General features: G+C 33.0%; 1 pseudogene; it reads left to right on the top strand.

Annotated features, from left to right (window-relative positions):
- Nucleotides 1–26,699, top strand: part of LOC105300639 — a 504,401-nt pseudogene that overhangs the window by 282,124 nt on the left and 195,578 nt on the right.

Here is a 26,699-nt window from a genome sequence, read left to right as displayed (position 1 = left end):
AGTTAAGAATGTTCTTTTCTCTTAGGCCCTCATTCCTGAGAACAGAACAGGGCTTCCCCAGACATATTTTAAATTAGGCACAGTGAGAGATTTTTAAGTATATGATTGTTGATGATTGTTGTTGATATTGTTTTGCCTTGCTTTAGAGTATAAGATATATTCCCATTAAAGTCATATTAAATATTTGAGCTCAATTCTATTTTGGATCCGAACTCACAGAATAATAAGATTTAAAAAGTATTAGGTTTCAGATCTCCCTAAGAAGATTTGAAGTCAAATTTACAGGAACCAGTGTAATAGAACAAATTATATCATCCACATTCTGTTTAACAGTGGCTTATTACTTTAAAAAACCATATGTTATGATACTGTTCTTAGGAAACTTAATATGCTGTGTTTCCTTAGGTTATTTGTAAACAAATTGTGGATGAAAATTTTGAATCCTCTTTAATCTTCTATTCATAAACCAGAACAGATTCTTCTAGTATCTAAATATTTTGTAGATATTATATATAAAATTCTCTTAGTTGTGTGGATTTTAAAATTAAAATGTGTCCTTTATGTGAACTACCTTAGAGGATAACAATGAAAAATCACTTTCACCAATAACACATTACGCTCTATATCATAAAATCATCAATAGCATCTTTTAATGAATCTGTTGATATCAAAATGGCTTTTCTACTTGAGGCAGAGGTTTGTCAGGCAGATAGGTTTTGCAGTGGTCTTTTGAAACCAGCAAACTCATGACCAGACCTGGCATTTTTTTCCCAGGCCTGAGGGCTAGCTACTATCAGAAATCAGCTCAAATAGCTCTCTTGCTTTGTCTTTAAAAGATTAAAAGGTTTCTCTCATTCTTATGTATTTATCAGAGTATATTTTTGTTCCCCGAAATATGGAGGAAATTCCAATTTGGTTTAATTCTCAAATATAAGTTCAGGCATTTTATCCATATTTCCAATTAAAAAAATAAGAATAGCTTTATTTCCAGATTTCTGTGTCAAGGTATATCAGAGTAGGTTGGCCTCAAGTAAAAACTTATATAAGTCTTTCTTTCAGTGTGAATAAATTTTATTTAGAAGTCATTTCATAATATTTGTCTTAAGAATATTATTTTTAACAAGTAGATATCAACAAAGAAATCATAGAGTTTCTAGGAACAAAGTGTGAGTCTGAGAAGTATGGGTAATTTTTTTTTTAACTACTGTGAGACCAAAATGCAAAGACAGCCTCTAGATGTGGATGTTCCTTTGCTTTCATGGTAACACTGTTGAGTTTTCTGTGGTAATGTGATGATAAGCTCATAAAAAAGTCATTTCTTCTCAAGGTACTTCTTTTTTATGGTGACCAATAAAGATGGTACCATTAAATATGTTAATTGGAGTTGTGAGAAAGCTTGTAGTAAAATGTATAATGGTTGATTACCTTTAACTCCCCATGTGACAAATCCCAAGGGAATTCAGAGAAGATGGGAATCTATTAAGAAAATTTTCAGTGTTATCTGGCCCTTACTTCCAAGAAACATCAACAAACAGCAACAAGGCTTGAATGTGTTACATATTCTTTGTAAATCAGATATTATTTTCTGATGTAGTTAAGGGAAAAAAATACATGAGAGGAAGTGAGACTCCCTAGTTTAAAGTCAGAGTACAAAATCTAAACAAATCAAAGTGAAAATTTTAAAATATTGTTCAGAACCTATTTTCTGTCATTACTAGTTTTACTTCAATCTTCAAATCCCTTCCTTCCTTCCTCCCTCTCCCTCCCTCCCTCCCTCCCTCCCTCCCTTCCTTCCTTCCTTCCTTCCTTCCTTCCTTCCTTCCTTCCTTCCTTCCTTCCTTCCTTCTCTCTTTATCTTCCTCCTCTCTCTTTCTTTCATGAGACATCCTTCAGATATCCACTAAATGCAGATAACAGTACATAGGGACAGTAGGACTCAGTCCGTGCCCTCTTGGAGCTTATAGTCTAATTTTGGAAATGAACTGAAAATGGGCGAAATGACAATACCTACTGTCAAGAGCTCATATGAGGTTGGAGAGATGGAGGATGTGCAGGAAGTATGAGGCAGGACGAGAGAGGAATGTACTCTAGACAGTACAACTAAATTTACACTTAATTTTTAAGTAGATGAGTTTTCAGGAAGACATTTCCTAAACATTTTCTCACTTTTGAAAAAAAAAATGTTAGTTTACCCAAATGGATTTTAGTTACACTGAAAATTACATATAATTTTGTGTTTCGAAATCAAACTAAACTGCCTGCTTGGTTGCAGTTGTTTTATAGTCTTATGTTCTAAATGGCAGGAGTCACTTCTTCCCAGCTGGCATTTCACAAGACTCCTTTTCTAGGCATAAACTATCGTGGGCAGGAATACTTACAGCTGTTGATTCTGTTCTCTGGGTGAGTTGGTTAATGTCCTCTCTCTTTTATGTAACTTGTGAAATTGATTGAATTTCAGCAATATAAAGCTATAATTACATTGTCACTACTTTCATGTTCTGTTATCTCAAGTAATTAAGGCTTGGGGGAAAAAAATCCAATTCCATTCAAAGCGTTCTAAAGAAAATGCCAGCTTAACATCAGTGTGACTGTAGACTATGGAAGTTTCTGGAAATGACTAAAGTTAAACTGCATTTTCTGTACATTGAGTAAGCACAGTGAGAGGTGACAAATATTAACTCTATGGACATGGGCATAGTAATGTGAAAAACTTAAAATGATTACGTGGGTCATTAAAAAAACTAATATGTTCAGTGTCTTTAGGATTTAAAAAAATTGTTGGAACTTGTTATATTACTAAAATTCTTAATTCTACCCTACCAGGTTGATCTGATGGGGACTGGAGACTGGGAAGGGCGTTTGAGAGGATGAGGGAGTATAAATTCTGCCACTGAATTGTACTGTTTTACTCTCTAGTTAATTATTTAAATTGCCTACATCTTTCTTTGATATCTCTCTTCTTTCATTTGTGGAGGGATATCCTTTTCAGCAACTAATATGTTCTTTCAAGACCAAGTTGTTTATCACTAATACCTAAAACTCACAAATCACGCTATGGTTATTTACACATCTGGGTAGTCTGAGCAGACACTAAGCTGTGCTCCTACAGTGCTGTATTTTTGCTTTTATCATATTTATGTGATTCCACTGTCATTATTCTTTTTTGCTAAGGCTGGGTGCCATGTGTCTTTTCTTGCTCACTCATGTATCCCAGAGTCTAAAAGAACACTTGGCAATAATAAACTTCTGTTCAATGAATGAATAATTAAATGAATGATTGCTTGAATATGTAAACCATAGAATAAATACAACTTTTAAATATCTGTTCATTCATTATCATATTGTTGGAGAAATTGTTTTATATTGTTTTAAATCACTTATATACAGAATCTCAGTTTCTATTTTGCAAAATTTACATTGAGTAGATTACACTCCCCCTACCCCCCAGAAGGCTATTATTAAAGAGTATGACAGATTTTCTTTTCTAATATATCCTATTCCTATATTTTTTAAAAAAATGTGACATTGACATTCCTCTAATGAGAGATGAGTTCTTTATTCCCACCACTGAATATGGGCTAGCCTTAGTGACTCGATTCTAAGGGGCAGCAGTGCTGGAAGTGACTGAGTGACTTCTGAAAGCTAGGTCATAAAAGGTGAAACAGCTTCCACCTGGCTCTCTCTTGTCCCCTATTGTGATGCTTGTCCTTGGAACCTAGCCACCATGCTGTGAGAAAGCCCAGGCTGTAGGAAAGTGTTCTAGTCAACACTCCCAGCAAAGGTCGTAGCCCACAGCCAAACATCCACTACCAGGCATATGAGTGAAGGTGTCTACAGATGATTTTATCCCTTTGGATCTTTCCAACTGAGGCCCCAGACGTCATAGAGCAGAGAAAAGCCATCTTGCTCTAGCCTGTTTGAATTCCATGACCATGTTAAATGGTTATTTTCTGCCACCACATTTTGTGATAGACTTTTTTTTCCCATGCAGCCATAATAACTGGAAGATTTAACTTTTACTTTTGTCTTATTTATTAAAATTATTTTTTTGATACATACTTGAATTTTGTACAAACGAGGAGTAACAACTGCTATGCCCGATCTCTGAAGAACTGCACTCTCCTAACCATCTCCCCGTCTCTTATTTCTAACTCCCTTTCCTCCTCTGCATATAAAAACAAAGAATATATACCAAATGTATTATTTAGAGTATTTGATACCTTTTAAAAATTTCTTTCTAGTGACTTTCATTGATTCAAAGTTTTAAATTTTAATGTAGTCTAACTTATTGGTTTTTTTGTGCTTTTTTAGAGAAGTATTCCCTAACATGTACTCAGACTTTCTTTAATTATTTACATTCCTATCACTGTTTTTGTAACTACTAATTTGTACCTCCTCATCCCTTCATTTTTTTTACCCAGCACCCCGACTCCCCAGTTTGTTCTTTGTATCTGCGAGTCTGTTTTTGTTTAATTTGTTCATTTCTTTTGTTCCTTAGATTCCGCATATAAGTGAAATACGGTATTTATCTTTCTCTGTCTGACTTATTTCACTCACTTCTAGGTCCATCCATGTAGATGCAAAGGGTAAGATTTCATTTTTTTAATGGCTGAGTAATATTCCATTGTATATATGTACCATACTCCCTTAGCCAATCATTTATTGATAGACACTCAGGTGCTTCCATATCTTGGCTATTGTGAATAGCGCGCCTGTGAAAATAGGGGTGCATAGATGTGTTTTGAGGTTTTTTTTGGATTAAATCCAGAAGTGCAATTGCTGGATCAAAAGGTAGTTCTATTTTTAATTTTCGGAGGCATGTCCAAACTGTTTTCCATGGTGGTTTTACCAATTTGCATTCCCACCAACAGTGTATGAGGGTTCTTTTTTCTCCACATCCTCACCAACACTTGTTGTTTGTAGGAGTCTGCATTTCTGGGATTTATCAAGAAAGGATTAGTTAGAATGGTTGAGGAAGCCCGGGATTCATTAACTTCAACACAAATACATACTGCAGTCTCCAAGGGACCTCTGGACTACATTTCCCATTCATTCTCGTGTGTGGAACTAGTGAAAGCTTTTAGCCAGAGCGAATAGGGAATGTTTTCTGGTAAATTTTAGAAGTCTCTCTTCTGCTGTTCTTGTCTTAAGATATAATTCACATATTATGAAACTATTTTCAAATTTACATTTCAGTGGGTTTCGTATATTTACAAGGTTGTACAGCCATCACCACTGTCTATTTTCAGAACATTTTCTCTACTCTAAAAAGAAGCCCATACCTGTTAGTCTTTCTCAGTCCCCCTAGCCTGTGGCAACCATTAATCTGCTTTTGGTCTTTATGGATTTGCCTGTTCTGGACTTTTCATATAAACAGAATCTTGCAATTTGTGGCCTTTTACGTCTGGCTTCTTTCACTTATTATAATGTTTTCAAAGTTCATCCATGTTGTAGCATGTATTGGTACTTTATTCCTTTGGATATATTCTGTTGTTTGAAAATAATACATTTTGTTTATCCATTTCAGCAGTTGATGAACATTTGGGTTGTTTCTACTTTTTGGCTATTGAGGAAAATGCTGCTATGAATATTCATAAGCAAGAAATATTGGGGTAAAAATGTTTTCAACTTTCTTTAGTATATAGTAGGAATGATAAAATTACTTTTAAATTTTTGAGGAGCTGTCAAATTTTTATCCAGAATGGCTATACTAATTTACATTTTCATCAGCAATGTATGAATTTCTCTACCTCTTCACCAATACTTGCTATTTTCTATTATTTTTATTATTGTTACCATCCAAGTAAGTGAGAAGTGGTATGTCCTTGTGGTTTTGATTTGCATTTGCCTATCAATGATGTTCAGGGTCTTTTCATGTGATTTTTAGCCATTTGTGCATGTTAGGGGAAATGTCTATTCAAATCCTTTGTCCATTTTTAAATTAGGTTATTTGTTTTTTTACTGTTGAGTTGTATAGGAATTTATATATTATGGATGTTAGACCCTTATTCAGATTTGCAATAATTCTCTCCCATTCTATCAGTTGTCTTTTCACTTTCTTGATCATGTCCTTTGATGCACAAATGTTTTTAAATTTTTGTAGTCTAATTGTTTCTTTGTTTTCTTAGCTATCATATCTAAAAAACCCACTGCCTAATCTGATATAAAATTTTTCTGTTATGCTTTCTTCTAAAAGTTTTATCTCTTACCTTTAGGTCTTTTATTCATTTTATTTAATTAATTAACTAACTAATTAATTATTTATTTTTATATAGTGTAGCTAGATAGGGGGTCCAAATTCATTCTTTTGTATGTGGTTACCCAGCTGTCTCAGCACGATTTGTTGAAAAGACTATATTTCCCTTCTGAATTTTCTCTTGCACATTTATTAAAATCTGTTGATCATAGATGTAAGGGTTTATTTCTGGACTCATCATTCTATTCCATTTATCTATATATCTTTCCTTATGCTAGTACCACACTGTCTGGATTACTGTAGCTTTGTATTAAGTTATGAAATTGTTAAATGTGAATTCTCCAACTTTGTTCTTCTTTCTCAAGATTGTTTTGGCTATTCTGGACCTCTGCATTGCCTTAAGAATTTTAGGATCAGCTTATGTGTCTATTGAATTTCCTTGTCTATTGAAGTGATCTTTTTTTTTTTCTTTTATTCTATTTAAATGGTGTATTACAATGATTGATTTTTATATGTCGAACCAATCTTGTATCCCTGCAGTAAATCTCACTGGGTCATGTTCTATAATCCTATTTTTGAAAAAGTTTGAGAAGGGCTAAAAAATAACATTTGACTCTAGGTACCTCAAAGTGTCGTTATAAAAAAAACCTAAATGAGATATAAATTATATGTGTTAGCTTCCTGTGGCTGCTATAATAAATTACTACAAACTGGGGGGCTTAAAACAAAAATTTATGCTCTTACAGTTCTGTAAATGGGAAGTCTTAAATCAATCTTTTGGCAGAGTAACACTCCCTCTGGAGGGGTCTAGGAGAGAATCCATTTCTTGCCTGTTCAAACTTCTCATGACTATTGGTATTCCTTGATTTGTGACTGCACTGCTCTAGTCTTTACCTCTGTGGTCACATTACCTCCTCATATGTTTATCTCAAATCTCCCTCTGCCTTTCTCTTCTAAGGGCATTTGTCATTTAAATTAGCAATAATCTGGATATTCTATGATGATATTCTCATCTAAAGACCCTTAATTTCATTATATCTGCAATAACTCTTTTCCATGTAAGATAACATTCACAGGTTCCAGGAATTAGAACATGAACATATTTTTGGGGGGGCACCTTCAACCCATTATACTATGTGAGAGTATTTTGTAAACTGTAAAATGATATAAAATACATATGTGACATTATTATAGTATTATAAGTATAAAAATGCAAATGTGTGGATTTTATGTTAAAGAAAGATTCTGAAATAATTAGTGTGATTAATACTGTAAATGTTTCTAAAATTATTGTTTTATTTGTATGTTTTGTGTCTCCCTCATATGTTTTTTAGTCTTTTATGATATAGTTGGGAATTCAGTTCAATGTTTAACTCATTTTTTTCTTAGTCAAATCAATTTTTAATATTTAATTTTCAAATTCAAGAGCAATACAGTTTACTTATCTTGAAAAAGTAAAATATTATAGAAATGTATGCAGTAAAAAAGCAAAAATACATCCTTTTTAAAAAAGTTTATTTATTTAAATTAGTTTCAAGTATATAGTATATTGATTAGACATCTATATAGTTCATAAAATGATCCCCTCAATTGCTCCCTCCTTCTCCTGGCCTTCCACCTAGCCATCATGTTAATGCTAACTGCATTTCCTCTGCAGTGTTCCCCAACCCCGTGACCAACTATCAACTACTAATTTGTACTTCTTTAACCCTTCATCCCATTCTCCCAGCCTCCCAACTCCCCTCCACTCTGTATGTCACCAAATTGTCCAGTATATTTGTGAGTATGTTTTTGATTAGTTTATTATTTTTGTTCCTTAGATTCTGCATATAAGTGAAATCATATTTATCTTTCCCTGTCTGACTTATTTCACTCAGCATAATAACCTCTAGGTCCGTCCATGTCATAGCAAATGGTAGGATTTCATTTTTTTTTAATAGCTGAGTAATATTCCATTGTATATATGAACTATAATTTCTTTATCAAATTGTCTCTTGATGGGCATTTAGGTTGCTTCCATATCTTGGCTATTGTAAATTGTGCTGCCATGAATATTGGAGTGCATAGATCTTTATGAATTATTATTTCAAAAGTACATCTTTTGACCAGCATATACATTACCTTTCCTCCACCCTCTTGCCCATGATGTCAGAATCTCAGACTCAATCTGCTCTTGGAGGAAACCAGTTCGACAAATATTCTTCCAGAACTTCATGACTTTGATATCTATCTGTATCATTCATTTAAAGGATTATACAGTGTTCCAGAACATGGATCAACTTATGTTTAAACATTTTATTGTAATTGGCATTTAAATTATGTTCAATTTAATAAAATTGATCTTTAGCATTTTTTGGTCAGTATTTTAATATTTTCTTCTGTGGTTGACCTGTTTGTGTACTTTGTCCAGTGTTCTACAAAGTTATTTTTTTCCTGTTGACTTAGAGATAGCAACTCTCTCTATAGAAATATACAGTAAGTTTAAATTCTAATTGTCGCTATTTCTGCATGCTGCCTTTCTATTAAATTTGAAAATAAACAAAGTAAAATTTTATAAGTGCTTTAAACTAGATATAATTATGACCATCTTTAATTAAATACACTCTACTATGTATATATATCAGTACTTTATTTTGTGGTTGTCATAGATGAAATATCTGAATAGAAAAGTCATGTATTTAAAAATATCTGGGAACCTTGATAATTTACATCATCTAGAATAAATATAAGGAGCAATTAGATGAAGTAGTTCATATCACAGTGTTTGGTAGCAGATGAACTTGAGTATTCTCCCGAGCTGTGTGACCTTGAGCAAATTATTGTATCTCTCTAAAATTTTATTTTTTATTGCCTATGATATGGGGTATATATAATCCCCTACTTCAAGAGGTGGTTATGAAGATTATATGAGATGAATAATGAACAGAATTTTGCACAGTGCACAACACACAGAACATGTGTAATAAGTGGTAGCTATTATAATATCCTTATTGGTAAATAATAATAGTAATATCTGCATAATTGACCACAGTTTTAGGTTTCCAAAGAGCACAATTTAAGAATACTAAGTTCTCTCTCTTTATCTTACCTCAGAAAAGGAGATTGATACATCTAGAACTTAAATCTTCAAGTTCAATCAACTCTATCCCATGATTATGGCATACTCAAGTAGTATTTGCATATAAGATGATGAGCCCATAAAAGAAATACTCTTGTTACTGAGTTAGCACCAAATCTTGTCCTTGTCTCCTGCTTTGGTAGTTAGATTAACGCAGTGATCCAGTATCCAGCTAGCTAGGTAGCAATCCCCTGGGTGCTACCATGCTAGTCTGAAAGGTTGCAGTTCAATAGATCTCTGTTGCAGGAGTTTTAATTAATATTTTAAGTGATATTCTAGGCAGGTGTTTTGGAATTCATCCATGTATGGAATTATCAGTTTGTACTCTCAACTCTTCCCATACAATATTGCTCAAACCAAAAAGTTCTTAATAAATACTTTTGGTCTTTATATTTTTAAAGCTTTAAATTTAAACTTCTTAAATAGAAGGGGAAAAAGTAAGACAAAAAACATGAAACAAACCTTTTTTTTCCCCCTGGGTGTATAGTAGTAGCCTTACCCACGTTAGCCTCTCTTTCTTACACACACTTTTCTCTTCTCATTTGTGGTAAAATACACATTATAAAAAAATTATCATCTTAACCATTTTTAAGTGTAAAGTCCAGTGGTATTAAGTATATTCATTCCTATACATGCTTTTAAAAATTGTAATGGGAGGATTTTCTGTAACCTTAATACTTTGCTGATTTACTGAGAAATTGCTTTAAACTAGATATGGGTATCAAAAGTTTCCCAAATATTGAAATATTTATCTTCTTTGTTGTTGAAAACTTTCAAACTTTTCAGAAACATTTCTTCGATTCCTTATTAAAACTAGTAGGCAAAGCCTGCAATAGCAGTCATTCTGCACTTAACGTTTCTAGAAGAACAAAGGCAAATTGAACCTTTTTCAACCATGTCATTTGACAACTAAGAGCCTACTGTGTGTGAAACATTGTGTTAGGAGCTTTGGTACAGAAATCTCTTATTATTAGCAGCAATCCTCTAATGTAGGTGGTATTACGATTTATAGCAAGGAAACTGAAGCTTTGTGGTTTTAAGAGGCTTAGCTAGGGCATGGCAGAACTAGGATTACAATCCAAATCTTTGGTCTCCGTGCCCGCTGCTGGTTCTACCCACCACAGCTTTTCTCTCAAACAAATCCAGATGTGGAGACCACACAGACTGACTTCCCAAATGCCACACAAAGGAGAATGTTCCAGATACAACTTTTTATCTTTTCTTCACCACTTTTAAATCTTTGGCATTCATCACTTCAAAAATGACAACTCCTGAGGGTGAAGGTAGGTTGCGTCTTAATTATTCTAGACATAATTTCTTTCTTGGATCTTATTATTAGCTCCAGCAGATTTTTTTGTGTTTGATTGTGTGTCTTTTAAACTAGTAATAAATAGATAGGTATAGGCATAGTATATAAAGCATAGACATCTATAAATCTATATCATGTATATATCATATCAGTAGAGATATATACATGTATATTTTTTATCACTATTTATATATAGTGAAAGTTTGCAGAGAATATAGAGGTATAGTACTGAAACAAGGGCTGAGGTGTGCACACTTAGACTGCAGTTCCTTGAATTTTAAAAAGACCAAAGTCTTAGGGATATAAGGATTCTTCAGGATTTTAAATTAGCTTAAGAAAGGTTAGCATTTTAAATAACTCTGTATGTGTGTATACAAATTATACACACACACACACACACACACACACACACACACACACACACACACAGTTTTTGCTGTTGGAGAACCCTACAGTGTGAATCATTCAGAATAACTGACTTCTAGTTAGTTAAAGGTTGTATCCTTTTAAAAACAGCTTTTCCTTTATGGTGGGTGGGAAGTAAAATCTGAAATATACTGTATATTTCCTTGTGTTCTTTTAAGCTAACATTTTTCGACGATTGTGATAAGTCTGTCATGGAGCTAAATATACCACCTGCACTCTCATTATAGCCTCACTCCCAACCTATGAGATAGGCACTGTCACCATCATTTTACAAAAGAACCTGAGGCCTAAAGAAGTCAAGAAACTTGGTCAAAGTCTCATAACTAGAAGGAAGTAGTAAAGCCAGGATTGAAACAGTTCCCCTGACTACCCTACCCCAAAACTTTTAAAATTACCTCACCGTACTGTCTGAATAATTTAAGTTTCTGTGATGATTTTATATATATATGTATATACACATATGTATGTATATATATTTATAATCGTACAGATGAGTCAAATAGTTACTGTTTGCACCTATATTTGGTGGGTCAAGACTACAATGCTTTTTGGTTCATGACACGTTTTTTTTTTTTTTTCCTATGTTCTCTTTTACTGAGCAGGTAGCCTTTTGTGGTTGAAAGCATGGAATTTGTAGAATTAGAGAGATGTATTCAATTCCAGCTGTGAACACACTAGCAGTGTGATATCATTTTCCTCATCTGTAAAATGGATGTAGAATTGCCTGCTTTGAAGAGAATGAAAAGGAACAGTGTAGCTAGGTGTCTAACAGGGTGACTGGTGAGAAGTGAGTTCTCAACCAATGGCTCACTATTATCGCAGCATATCACTGCTGTCAGGTGGCTAATCATAATTTCTCACTGCTATCAGTGTTCCTGTTATATCTGGCTCTTTCACTAATTTGTAGAGTCTAATCTGTTTGGGCTTAGAAACAGTTTCTGTATTGGTAACATAGCAAAATGGACTTGTGCAAGATATTGGCACTGAGATGAGGGTGTAAAGTCTAGCCAGGAACAAAGCAGGGGTGGAAGTACTGAGAAAACATGGACAACATTCCAAAGCATAGTCCATGTAGTTGAAACAAGTTCAGGGACGTGACTGCGGCCAGATATTGGGGTAGCACAAGAGATACCAATGGAAGAGCCAAAGTCCGTGGCTCTGTGGGGTCACAAGCCTGACAGAGCCAACAGGAAATAAAGCTCAGGGGCTCAGGGGAGGCCTGGCTGGGAGCACACCTTGTAGCCAGCAGTTATTTGTGCTAACGCTTCTTCCGAAGGCCTGCGGCTTTTCCACAAGTTATACTTTCATCTCTTTTATAGGTGCAACTTTCTAAGACAAGCATCTTTTAATCAGAATATAATTTTTAAAGTGCAAAGTTAAGGTGCATAGACACTGAGTAAAGACTTAGGCAATGTTTCTCTGAGTAATGGGCAGGAAGTTAATGGGTACATTTTGTTTGACTGACTGAGTTCTTTTTATTTACCAGTAGATTTCTGACCAAGTAATAGGTAAATGAATTTTCTTGACTCTATTTATGTATGAATGGGGTTACCAGATAAAATATAGGATGCTCAGATTAATTTGAATTTCAAATAAACAGTGAATAATGTAAAAAATATGTTTCACATATTGCATGGGACATACTTATACTAAGTACAATTACTCATTATTTATGTGAAATTAAAATTGAATGAGGTATCTCGTTTGTTTTCTTTTGCTCAATATGGAAACCATATGTTTGACTGACTATAAAAACATGAATAGTAGTTAATAATTATTGAGTACTTTCAGTAACAGTGATCTAGTTTAATGTACCTTATTTTACTTCTTATGACTGATAAATTAGGTACAACTATGGTTCTCACTTTACCAGTCATGAAACTGGGGCTTGGAAAATTCATTTCTAACAGTTTGCAAAAAGCAGAACTAGAATTAAGACTCAGAACCTTAAATAACACACATACATTTTAAAGAACTTAAATCCACATACATAACCTGAGTATGTGGCTGAGAAGGTAAAAAGATGTGTATTGGCTTTCCGTGATATTTGGATTCTGGCTATAGTTATCATGTGTTACACTTTATGATATATTCATAAAATATAGTAATTTTATCTCTCTCCATGTTTTCTTTGATCAAAAAGAGAAAATCCATTTCTGACTTCTCCAGTTTGGACTGGTACGCTACTGAGCTTTCTCAGCAGGTGCTAGTTTCCTGTGCAGTTTGAGGCTGTGTTTAGGGAACTCAAAGAAAGCCTTCTGACTATTCTGCTGCTGATGGTTCCCTGCAAATACCTCAGAGCAAGTTTCGCTTTCTTACTCATTTGTGTTATTTATATAGTCTTGGGAACTCTGCCGGGGCAAACATCAGTTAAATATGGGTAGATTGGCCTCTGTCCAGGAGCTAATTGTTGGCAATTCTCCCTTGCCATTAAATATTAAGTATTACAAATAGGTGAAACTAATAAAACCACTTAAGAAAATGAATGTCATATTATCACACCTAATGATGGATAGCTAAAGCTATGTGGGATGGCTGAAGCCCAGCCTTCCATGTGTTTGGGGATTTGGGGATTTTTGCCTATTTACCACAACTAACCTCTTTTAAATAGTTACTTAATCACTGGAAACCAAACTGCTACCATCTAAATTGGAAAACTATATTGATTTTTAAAGAATGTATTATTAAAGACCAGAACTGAAGTACTACAATTTACATCCCCTGTCAGATCTTCTGTTGTTATTGACTTCTGTAAGAGAAACACTCTGAAGGTATTTACTATTAACATAACTAAAGTAATTATATAAAAGGCTTTCCAATATTGTCCACCAAATCTATTGTTCATTGCATTTAATATTAAGGATTTATGGCAATTCAGGAGCTCATTATCATTAAATGAGAAATCATTATCCCAGGAGATATGATAGAGAAACATTAGTTTCGAAATATTTTTCAAAAGGAGAGTTGTTTTAGTTAATTCCTCTAAAAACAAAAGCAGTGAGAAAACTTAATGCATGAAATAATGTCTATGTTTTTTAGTCTGCATGATATATTCATATTTATGTCCTTTCATACAAAAGTCAGTCAGTATTCCAGTTATCATTTTATGACTATTTGCCTATTTTTAAATAGATCACAAAAAAACCCCTCAGGATTTTATTTCTTTAATTCTGGTTTCATATTTGAAAATATACGCAACTAAAAATATATTTTTAGCAAATTAAGTCTTGTTGTATAGAAACATACAAATGATTCATTAGATTTTTCACTTTTCATCTGGATGTTCGGGTTTTATGTCAATACAGTCACAGCTTGAGTTTATTGTGATAAACTTTGGCATGATATAACTGTCTCATATGACATCAAAGTGTCCAAAGGGAAATGAGTGTAGTGGTTTCTTTGATGCAAAAGCATTGACTGGATCTGAGACAGTAATTGTGAAATCCTCAAAATGAACCATCAAAATATAGAATTTGGGAACTCATGATGAAAAAAATAATTTCTCAAATTCTTCAGGTACCAAGTAAGCAAAAGTGTCTTAAAACTCATAGGCATGATTATTAGGAAGTTGGGAAGACATGTAGTTCTATCATTGTTACTTCAAACATCATAGAACAGTTCACAAACTTCTCAGAGATCATCACTTGTTTTCTTTTAAAGGCACATTTTTTAAAATCTGAAGACAATGATGTTTGCACAGTAAAGCACATGACATTTAGTTTTATCAGGTTAACTTGACACAATCCACTACAAAGCAACACTTCTTAAAATCAGCATTTAAAGAGTTTAAAGAAAAAAAATTACCAACTGGTACCAACATCAAAAACATGAGGATAACTAAAGGGAACATTGGTTATAAGTCTGTGATGCAGTCAGAGTAATATTTGTGCTTTCTGAGAGCTCACAATCTTTTCTAATTTTCCTGCCTTCTATTTTAAACAATATAATTATAAAATTGCAAATTGAAAGACTGTAGATTTTATTACGGTATTTGGAGAAACCAAAAAGAAAAATAAAGGATATATAATATTCTAATAAATCCTTAATATGATATTGTTTCTTTTGCAAATATTTCATTATGCATCTCTAAAAGATAGACTCTTAAAGGAACCCATAATTCTATTATCACACCTTAAAAATAATGTTAATTTGCTATGATTGTCAAATATCAAGGTCTCACATTTCTCATTTTTTTTCACTTTATTTTAAATAAGACCAGATAAATCCTGTATGTTGTGGTTTGTTAGTATGTCTTTTAAGGTTCTTTAGTGTAATTTCTGGCATAAAGATGGTCATGGACATATTTTCCTATGTAGTGATCTTTGCCTTATTACTAAGGTAGTTAAATTAAAATGCAATACTTTAATCGATATTTTATCTCTGTAATATCAAGGAGAACTGAGTAAAATAGTCAATTTTGTAATATCTGAGTTGAAGCATGGTTTACTAAAAAAAAAATCTGGTTGATTTATTTATTTCTCTTTTTATTCAAATATATTTTTAAGTTTGTACATGTAGGAATAATGGTAAATTTAAATTTTGACATCTTTAAAGTTTTGGCATTGATAGATATCTTTAAAAAACAACTTTCAGATTGAAATATTCTATTAAAACCATAATCTATTGCTGTTGATACTTTATATGCCATACCAATTACACATTTCTCCTACTGATATCAAGATATTTAATTTGGTACCTAAATCAAGATATTTATCTTGATTATGAATTAAGAATCTTTTTCTGAACCGTGGAAGTTGAATATAACAACCGTCAGAAGATATTTATGTACATCCTCTAGACATAATTTGTATAATTAATCGTAACTGGGACTGCAGTTGTTAGAAATCAGTTAAAAGCAAAATAAGTAATAAATTGTTTTATTTGTATAAAAATAATTATTTATAATTGATCTTATTCTAGATATGCATTTGATTTAAAATTGCCTTTTAACCGAGTAGTTTCTGCTCACAGGAAATGAGTTGGAATTTTTTTCTCCTTAAATTATTTAATTCACTTATCCAAGGTATAAGTTATGAAGATGACATTTAAGAGTACCTTTTATTAGTGATGCTTTCTCATTTGCTAATGAGCATGAAGTAAGAATTGGGAGTATATAATATTACTGTTATTATTGCTTTACAGGTACTTAATTTAATTAGACCAATAGCATTTATATTTGTTTGTTAGCAAATGTGTTAAATGATGCAAACTATTTTTGTCTTTTCTGAATAAGCATGTTCTCTTGATTATCCACATTCTTCAAAACATACAGTTTTGCCTCCATAAAGGAAATGGAATTTTAACATTATATCTTCAGTTGAATTTTCTAATATGTTTAGCAATTGAAGTTGCTTATAAATATATATTCTGTTAAAATTCTGAGTAGCAAATAATATATAGAGAAAGTAGTGGTCTATCCCATAATTATGCCTCCTTCATCTAACAGTACGTCTCTAAATGAAGTTTCTGTAGGCAGTGGTAGGTCTTTACCCTAGGAACTCAGTGAATGATTAGATGGCAGTTAATATATGTTAGGCAGTTATAAACACCTTATATGCATTGATTTATTTCTCGTAACAACTCTAACTCTAATAGGAACTTACTATTATTATGATCTCCATTTTACAGTTGAGCAAACTGAGGGATAGAAAGGTTAAGTGACTTCCTGGCAGTCATACAACTAGTTGTGCTGGAGTTAGGTTTTGAATCAAGGCAGTCGGACTTCACAGATTTATTTTTATCCACAACATTATACTGCTTAATAAACAGAAAGCATGTTGGTGGTTGCCTGGGATTGGGAAGAGGACTGACTGCACAGGGCATGAGAGAGTTAGCTGCTTACTGTAGTAGAAATATCCTGTACCTTAATTGTGGCAGTGGCAACATGAATATATTTATTTTTCAAAACACATCAAACTATACACGTGAAATGGATACATTTTGCTATATGTAAATTATACCTCAATCAAGTTAATATAAAACACTATCAAGACTCACTTTATGGACCATCATATGAAAAATTTAGGCAGTTTTTGAATCTAGTCTTCTCTATATGAGCTAATTGATATATAGAGAAAACTAACCTCAAAAATTAATAAATACATGTTCCTTTGAAATGCAATAGAATAGTAAGCACAATTTATCATTTGGTGGATCATAAAGTGAGTCTGTCACTGTAGATCAGCTTCAGATTTTTATATTCCTACTGATTTTCTCTGCTTATTCTATCACAACAAAGAGAGCTATTAGCAAACAAATTGTGGTTTTGTTTTCCTTTTCATTCTGTCACTTTTCTCCATTTAGTTTCATCCTTTTATATTAGATACATGTGGATTTTTTTACCACTGTTGTATTTGGTGCTGAACTGATCTCCTTATCATTCAGAATAGCCCCTCCTGATTCTTAGTCATATTTTTTTACTTAAACTCTTAACTTTGTTGTTAACATAGCCACACCATCTTTTTAAAGTTAATATTTGCATGACATATCTTTTTCTGGCCTTTGCTTTCAATCTTTCAGTGTTCTATATTTTATAAAAATATGCACTTATATATGTTTTTGCTTCTATTTTGTTTTTCATATTCTGAGAATATTTTATTATTTTTAAAAATTACTTATATATTTGATTTTATCGTCATCATCTCCTTTTTTAAATTAGTTCTGTTTTAATATTTTAAGTTCTTTTTTCCTTTCCCTTATTTTCTTCTTTTTGGTTAGTCATATTTTTTTCTTATTATGCCTTTCCCACCTCTGTTAATTTGTTAGTTTTACATTGTGTTACTATTGTTTTACTGTTTACTTTGAGATTATACTATGCACACCCTACTTAATACAGTCTACTTATAAAATATAACTTAACTATTCTTCATAATGCTAGGAATTTAGACCATTTAAATACCTTTTCTACATATTATTGTCATAATTTCAATTCTGCGTATGTATTTAAACCTAAAAGACATTATTATTATTATTTGCTCAGTCCATATTAATTTATATTTATTACATATTTATTATTTCCATTGTTCTTTATTCCTCATTGAATCTCTGTGTTTCCTTCTGGGGTCATTTTCCTTTTGCCAGAAAAATTCCTTTAGTATTTCTTTTAATGCACATCTTTGGCAATATATTTTCTGAATTGTTTTTTTCTAAAAAGTCTTTATTTTTGTCTTCATTTTTGGTGGATTCCCCTCCCCCCACCGTATTTAACATTCTAACTGGACAGATATTTACTTCATGTAAAGATGTCATATCAGTGCTTTTTGACTTTCATCATTTCTGTTGAAAATCTATTTGTTAGTCTGTCGTCACTCCTTTTACTAATGTTTCTCCCTCCAAGCTCCCCAATCTCCTGCATCTCTGGATGCTTTCAAATTTTTCCTTTGTTTTGGCAATTTTTAGCAGTTTGACTATGACGTGTCTTGATTTCATCTTTCTTGTATGTATTAATTCTGAGAGTGTACAAATGGCTTCATAAATCTGCAGCTTGATGACTTTCATCAACCATTTTCTCTTCAAATATTGCTTTTGCTTCATTCTCTTACACCTCTCCTGTACTCCAGTAACACATCTGACATTTTAAACTGTTTTTCTTATATACATTTCTGTATTTTTAACCTTTTTACCCTTCCGTACTTCAGTATGAAAATTTTTGTTGATTTGTACTTCAGTACACCAGTTCACTACCATTTTATGTCTAATCTGCTGTACATCCCTTTATCAAGTTTGTAATTTTAATTATTGTATTTTGCACTTTACACAATTTTGACTTTTTTTCAAGATCTAAAATCTCTGGTGAAATTTTTCATGTTTTCATTTACCTTTCTATTTTCTTGAACATATTAGTCATGATACTTTGATGTCCTTATTTGTTAATCTCAATATATGAGAACCTGTGGATCTCTTTATTGACTATTTTTTCTCTTGGTATTAGGTCACATAGTCTGTTTTCTTGGCATGCCTGGTATTTTTGATTCAGTGTCTGACGTTGTATATGAAAAATGGAAGAGCCTTCCTCATCTTCCCCAAACAGCAGAAAGAGAGGAGGCCCACTCCCTTAATCTAATCAGAAATTAAATACCAGGTTGGATTACAGCTTTTCTAAGGCTTTCATCTAGATCTCTCTCATTGATTTCCCGAAGTGTAGTTCCCAAGGGATTCTGATTGAGAGCCCAGGATGCTTACCTGAGTCCCTATCTTCTAGTGTGTCCAAAACTTGAATTCCTGTCTCTTAGTATGGTGAGACTATCAAATACTTTCCCTGCTTTTCAGAGACATTTTGCTTGGCTTTTTAGATTTCTTTTCCCATATAGCCACAAAAATAAATCAGTCATGAGGGGGAAAACCAGCAGAGCATGGATATTGTTCTCTGCCCCTCATTTCTCACTGGAATCCTAGTTCTTCAAATCTCTAATTTATGTCTCTCTGGCCTCAGGGGATGGTCAGGGGTTCTGCTGATTTTTCTACCTCTTAGCAGGGACATCTGCTTGGGATTTTTCCTAGATCCTCAGTCTCTTGCTTCATGCCCAGAACTGGCAAATACACCTAGGGACAAAAAAAAAAAAAAACCAAAAAAAACCAATGACAACAAAAAACAAAAAACAAAAACAAAACACTGCAATGTGTCCATTTGCCTCCGGAACCATTTCCCCTTTTTTCAGCATCTTGTACTTTCATGCCTTAGTTGCCTTCAGCAGCAATTTGACACCCAGACTTATTCTTTTGTTCAGCTTTTCTATTTGTGTTCAAAAAAGGCTTTGTCTACTCTGAGGTGCCCCATCATACCTCATCATGAATCTTCATGTTCCAAATAAAGCATCAAAACCACTATCAATTTAGCACTTTCATGCAACAATATATGGGGTCAATAATAGTAGGAGATTTATAACTTATTTCACATGAAGGCAAAATAAAAATAAATAAATCAGGATATGATAAATTAAAATAACATAATTAATTAAATAGAATTAATAGCTGTATATTTACCTCTATTTACTAAAAACACAGAATGTTCCTTCTCTTCAAGTCTCTATGAATTATTTCCTAAAATTGTCCAGATGAACACAAGGAGAATCTCAATAAATCCCCTAAAGTAGAAATATTACAGACAATATTCTCTGACTATAATGCATTAAGAATAGAAATGTATAACAAAAATTAATATAAGAAAGTAATCTGAAGTTCTAAATTCTTTCTTAATTCTAGTATTGACTCCAGTATTGAAGAGGACGTCTAGGCCAAAGTTTTATAGGTAGAAAGTAAAAATAAGATTTTAGATCCTAAAACCTGTGGTGTATGACAAGAGCTGTGGTTAGAAAAAATTATAGCCATAAATCTTTAATTTACTCTGAAAGAAGAAATTAAATTAAGATTATTAGATATTCAGACTAATATTTTAAAAATTATAGCAAAATTTATTTTATAAGGAGGAAGGAATAAAAAAGGAATTAAGATAAAAGAGAAAACATGGAAACATTAAATAAATTGTAAAATTGATTCTTAGAGAAAAAGTAACAGTAAAATAGATAAGCTATTAGCCTAGCTCTCAATTGGAGAAAGCACAAAAATACAAAATTAAATATGAAGAGGACATAACCAATGATAAAGTATAAGAATGGCAAATACATTGCTGAAAAACTATTCTCATGCTCCTCTATTTCCTTTACACATTTCCAGTTCATCAGTAAGTCTATCTGTTCAACCTTCCAGATACATTCCAAATCTGATCACCTTCCTTGGTACCTCTTTTTTTCCACCACTACCGTCTCACCTCTACCATTTACCTGTGCAACCCACATTTAACCCCTTGCTTTCCAATTCTTTCTCCACAAAACAACTAGAGGTATCTTTTAAAAATAATAATTAGTTTATGCCATTTTTCATTACACATTTCAACCTTGGCTTCCCATGTCTCCCAGAAGAAACTGCAAAACCCATAATATACTACATGGTTTTTTTTCTTTTTGCTACTGCTCCCACCGATATTTAGCCAGCTGGTCTCCTAGAGAGCACATCCTTACTCGGGTTCATTCCACTTGCTGTTCCTTATCTCTTCTTTCCTCAGATATTAAAATGGCTCATTTCCTTCTCTCATTCACGACAGAATTTTTTTACTTTTTCCCCAATTTAAATAGTAACTACTCTCCGCTCCTGCCATTCTCTTTTCCCTTACCTTAATTTATTTTCTTAATATTCACAGTCACCTAACATATATCTAATTTTTAATCCTTTTTTTTTTTACTAGCATATAAGCTCCAGGAGAACAAGAAATTTGTTTGTTTTGATATTACTCTTTAGATGAATTACTGTTTAGATTAATGCCTGGCACATATTAGTATTTGATAACTATTGATAAATAGCTAATCCCAAATGAATTAATGAATAATGTGATATAATTTGTAATTGGAAAGCCTCCAGAAAAGCCACTGAAAACTTTTGTAAGCAGAGCATTTGGTAAGGTAAATGGTTTTAAAATTAAGGTAGTAATAACAAAAAAGACAAAATATCTAAAAAATAATTTTAACTCTACTGATAGATATCGAGAAAGACTAAAAAGAGTGGAGAAATATACCTTACTCTTGGATAAGAATTAATATTATGAAGAGGTAATTTTTCCTTAAAATTAATGCACGGATTTAATGTACTAATTAAATTTTGTATATTAGGGGTAAATTGACAAAAATGTTTCTGTAATTTTTTTACTGGAAAATAATCAATTGGGAATAATTAAGAAAAAGAGTAATGAGCTGGAAAAAGTTCTTTCAAATACTAAACTTGAAGTTGAGCTATCATAACCTAAAGAATATGAATCACAAAATAGGCTTAAGAAACAAGATATAGATCTAGATTCATATAGACGTTTGGTAGGTGACGATGTTAGTATTTTAAATTGGTGAGGAGAAAATAAAGGAGGAAATAGTTTTTCAACTAAAGTTGAAAAATATAACTGTGTGGCTCACCTTATTCCTACACCAAAATAAATTTCAGAAAAATCTAAGATTTAAATGAAATTAAAATCACCAAAAAAAAAAAAAAAAAAAGGAAATTTTTATATGAACATAGAAGTCATCGCTATGTAATGAAATTACCAGGAAAGGAAAAGATGGCTGATGCATTGACTATAATTTTTAAAGTTTTGTATTGCAAAAATTATCATAAAGTTGAAGAAAAATCACAAAATGGGAGAATTATTTGCAAGATATATGACAAACAATAAGCTAATTTTTCTTAATACATATAGAACTGAAAGAAATTAATAAACCTCTATAAAATGGGCAAAATGCATGAACAAATACTTCATCAACAAAATACAGCCAACAAACTATGTAAAGTTTCTTTTCATTTCTGATTTGAAAGTGCTTATTAAACAAGAATATATTGTGATAAACATTTAAAAAGTAAATAAGTAACTCAACTTTCTAAAGAGTAGTTTAGAAAAATCATTCAAAATCAAAAGTACATATTGACCCAGAGACTTCCCTTTTAAGAATTTATTCTACACATATATTCCCATAAGTACACAAGATATATGTACAAAGAGTTCAGTTACAGGGTCATGTGCAATAGCACACAAATAGAAGCAACTTAAATATCTATCAGTAATAACCTGATTAATAAATAATAGTATATTTGATACATGCTACAACATAAATGAACCTTGAAAACATTATGTTAAGTAAAAGATGGTCACTTATGGTATGATTCCATTTATGTGAGATATCCAGAATAGGCAAATGTATATAGACAGAAAGTAGATTAGTGGCTGTCAGGGCCTAGAGGAAGTTTCAGGGACTGGGAGATAATAGCTAAGGAGTATAGGGTTCCTTTTTGGGGTAATGAAAATGTTCTGAAGTCGATTGTAATGATGGTTGCACAACTCTGGGAACATATGAAAAGCCACTGAATTGTCTACTTTAATTAGATGAATTATATGATATGTGAATTTTATCTCAAAGCTGGAAAAGATGGTACCACCAAACAAATTTTAAAATAAATAAACAGTAGTATATTGATTTAGTCAGTAAAAGGAATGGGAAATGCATTGTCGAGGGAAGATATCAAAGATAGATTGTTAATAAAAATGCATGGTACAGAATAATTTGTATGTAGGATCCATTTTTTTGTAACAAAAATAAGTAAACCTTGGCCTATTCATGCATAGCTAATTTTTTGGAACAAACATGAGAAATTGTTAGCAATGTTTGCTTCTGGAGCCTGGAACTGGAATTCAATAATGGAGAAAGATATTCTTTTTATTCTATATTCCTCTTATAACCTTCGAAAATTTTTATGAACTTGTATTTACTTTCTTTATTAAATTTTTCAAAATAGCTTAAAATTACACAGTATTAACTTTCAGTTTTGCTCTGATGTTAATCTATCATTTATTTCCTTCATCATTCTTTCTCTAGAAAGAAATTTCAGTGCTCCTTGTGTACGTGAAAGAAACCTGATTTAAAAACAAAAATCAGATGATGTAAATGAAGAGATATATTTAAAAATGCAAGGTAAGAGAATGAAATCTACTGCTTTTATTCAAGTTTACACACATTGCTAGAAAGTTTTTAAAAGACTGGGTATCTCTTAGGGCTTGCCCATTATTGTCATGCCTAAGAGCACCTTCTGAGAGCTGAGTGTTAGCAATGCAGGTCTTCAATGGACTGAAGGTTTCAGTAAAGACATTTCTTGTTTTTATTGAAGTCCTAACTATGAGAGGTTTTTCACATTCTTTTGTTCATCTGTAAACCAATATATGTTGAGTACTTGTGCAAGGTGCTGGGTCAGGCACTGGGTATGTAATGGTGAATAATAATCTAACTTATATTTCTTGAGTCATTAACCATAGTATGGTACTAAGTACTTTATGTATCTTATGTATTCTCACAATAATCCTGTGTTGTGGATACTGTTATTACACTTTTTAACAGAAGTGGAAGTTAGGGCTTAGAGAGATTGAGTAGATTGCTCAAGATTACATAGCTAATAAGCAATAATCTTGGGGTTTGAACCCAGAAAATCTGATTCCAGAACATCTGCTTCTAATCATTATTATGTGTTGTCTTTAAAAGTGCCAGTAATCTCACTATGGGAAAAGGGAACCCTGCTATTCTGTCATTCCTGAGAGTTAACAATATTGCTAACTTGGAGGAGCAAGACAGACTTTTTTCCTGCCCTCAAGCAGTTAATAAATTAAAAAAAAATTAAATATCTACTATGTGCCAGGCACTGCTATAAACACTGAGCCTATAGCAGTGAAAAAGTCTAAGATCCCTGTCTATAAAGTAGTCACTTTCTAGTAGGTAAGAGAGCCTAAACAACAGTATGATGCAAAAACTAAATCAACCAACAAAATGAGAAAAAGAATCGATTACAAGAGTAGAATAAATTAGAGGTGACGTATTTGTGACTGAAGGTCAGATGAATACTCTCTGAGTAGGGGACAGTGGCCAAGACAGTAATATGCACTCAAACTCATTTCCTTTTAGCACTAAGCTAAAAAGCACTTCCCTTTAAATGGGGACAGTGGAATGTGGGCAAAATTGGAAAAATTCTCTTCGAGGCCTGGTGCCAAATCTTTACTTTGATGTTCTATACATTCTTTCTTCATCTCTCTGCTGGATACAGCATATCCAATGAGGGAATCTGAGGCCTTGGAAAGTGATGGAGCCACTATACTGAAAAGAGCAGATCCCTGAATCCTCCGTAGGAAGGCTGACTGTAGAAACTGGACACCAGCTGATTAGACTGTGTCATGACTGAGGGATGAACTTGTTTTTGATTAGCAACTGAGATTTTTGGGTTGTTATGGCAATTTGCACATCTTGATATATATAGTGCTATTTAAACCAACTCTTGGGGGATGAGAAGGATCTAGTGTGAGAAAGAGTGTTTCAAAGAGAAGAAACAGCCTATGCAAAGGATCTGAGGCGGGAAACAAACCTCTGCATATGAGAAACTGAAGCATACCAGTGTGCCTGAAACAGTGAGTGAGGGTGATGAAGTGGGAAAGAAAGGCCTAGGTCCCAACCAGGTGGGTTTTTGTAGACCACAATATGAGTGAGGATTTTATTCTAAATGCAGTAGAAAGCCACCAGTGTATTTTAAACAGGGAAGTGTCACAGTTTACACAGTAAAAATAATACCCTGACTTGTTTAGTGTAGAGTTTGTTAGAAGGGGCAAGACTACAAATAAGAACAGGACAGGCTACATAATTTGTGAGGCCCAGGGCAAAATGAAAATGAAAGGCCCCTTGAGCAAAAATTACTTAAAATTTTAAGACATCAACAGCAGAGCTTTAAACAAAACACAGGTCTCTTCTCAGCATAAGGTCCTATGCACGCACAGATCTCATGCCCATATAGCCTTTTCTGAATAGGCAGCTCAGTTAAAAGGCTTATAGAAAAACTTAGAAAAGAGGTGAGGTTAGAGACTAGGCTGATAGAAGTGAAAATCTGGAGAACCACATGGATTAAGATACATTTTAATGGAAGGAGAGAGCACTTTAATCCACTAAATGGTGGCACGTAATAAGAGGAAGAAGACTTGGGATGACTCCCAAGTCATTATAGCAGGAATAAAGGAGATCAAGAGCTTTCTCCAGGTGGCATGAAACCAAAAGAAGCAGGAGTTATACATACATAAAGTAATGATGAGGCAGTGTCAGTGGTGAATAGTGAAGCTACCTATACCACTTGTGAGGAAGTAACTTCCCCTTGGAAGGGCTGCAGGGAAGGCTGAGCCCATGATGAGATCCAGGTTTTAATTAAGGCAAGGAGTTGCCAAGACTTTCATGGAAGACATTTAGGATATAGGTTTCTTTGCTGACCAAAGTATGGGAATTTCAGAGGGCACAGTGTGATGGTGATAAGGGAGGCAGGCAAAGGTGGCTAATGTAGGATGATATTCAGCACCAGCGACTTTGTCCTGAGTTTTTTCCCTTGATGTTTTATCAGTGAAGAATGTGGTAGTGAGAATAGTAAAGAGCACGCCCTCTCAGAGTATTCTTAATTCTGTTTGCAATTAGATTCCGACAAAATGGCTTATAGTATGAAAGCAGAAGAAACACTTTATTTACAGGGTTTGATTATTCCTAAAATTCTAGATGAGGAGCTTACTTAGGATGATACTGGACCTCCCATAGTGTCTGAGGCTGTCATAATGTCTTCCTTTCTCAGTGCTTGGGTGGTTAGTGTCACCTAGACCTTCGAAGAGCATGTGGTTCATCCAAAGCATATTTTCAAATCTATTCTTAAAATAATTGCAAACAGCCCAAGTTATTAGTTTATAATATGATAGAAAGAAAACAAAACAAACTAGGTTAAGTTATTTTTTGAGCTAGAAGTACAGTTTTGAGAGTATGAATTATTTCACAGTAAGAAGGCAAATCCACACCGACCCAAAGCGAAATTAGATATACAGATACAATGCTGGTGAAATGCTATTTTGCATTGATCTAAATAATATAATTTGCCAGTTTTGTGAGTCAGGCAGATGTAGTTCATTTTGAAGCAGCCTTTGGGTCTTTTCACATGATTTGGCTATTCTTAGATTTCTGAGTCATTCTGTCCTCCATGCTAGTCATTTTTCAATTCCATATTCTCTATTCATGAGGGAGATACAACATTAACTAAATTTGGCTATGTGGTTTAAATCT

Source organism: Pteropus vampyrus, unplaced genomic scaffold (genome assembly GCF_000151845.1).
Source record: "Pteropus vampyrus isolate Shadow unplaced genomic scaffold, Pvam_2.0 Scaffold216, whole genome shotgun sequence".
Taxonomy (NCBI): Eukaryota; Metazoa; Chordata; class Mammalia; order Chiroptera; family Pteropodidae; genus Pteropus; species Pteropus vampyrus.
The sequence above is the reverse complement of the archived record's forward strand: the minus strand, read 5'-3'. Positions and strand labels throughout refer to the sequence as shown.